The sequence below is a fragment of the Mytilus trossulus genome, unplaced genomic scaffold, assembly GCF_036588685.1.
Source record: "Mytilus trossulus isolate FHL-02 unplaced genomic scaffold, PNRI_Mtr1.1.1.hap1 h1tg001420l__unscaffolded, whole genome shotgun sequence".
NCBI classification, from domain to species: domain Eukaryota; kingdom Metazoa; phylum Mollusca; class Bivalvia; order Mytilida; family Mytilidae; genus Mytilus; species Mytilus trossulus.
This window is the reverse complement of record NW_026963811.1, coordinates 5,001-5,395: the sequence shown is the minus strand read 5'-3', so window position 1 is coordinate 5,395 and position 395 is coordinate 5,001.

Below are 395 nucleotides of genomic sequence, written 5' to 3'. Positions count from 1 at the left end.
GAAAATTTCAGCCTTGTAATTTTTTTTTTTACCGAGGGTATAGTCAGACGGCCTCGATGGTCGAGAGACCCGCGGTAGCCTGTCCGCGTCTAACGTGCGGCTTCCCGATGAAAATTTCACCCTCGTAATTTTTTTTTACCGAGGGTATAGTTAGACGGCCTCGATGGTCGAGAGACCCGCGGTAGCCTGTCCGCGTCTAACGTGCGACCCCACGATGAACATTTCACCCTCGTAAAATTTTTTTACCGAGGGTATACTTTGCCGGCCTGGACGATCGAGAGACCCGCGGTAGCCTGTCCGCGTCTAACGTGCGACCCCACGATGAACATTTCACCCTCGTAAAATTTTTTTACCGAGGGTATAGTTTGCCGGCCTGGACGATCGAGAGACCCGCG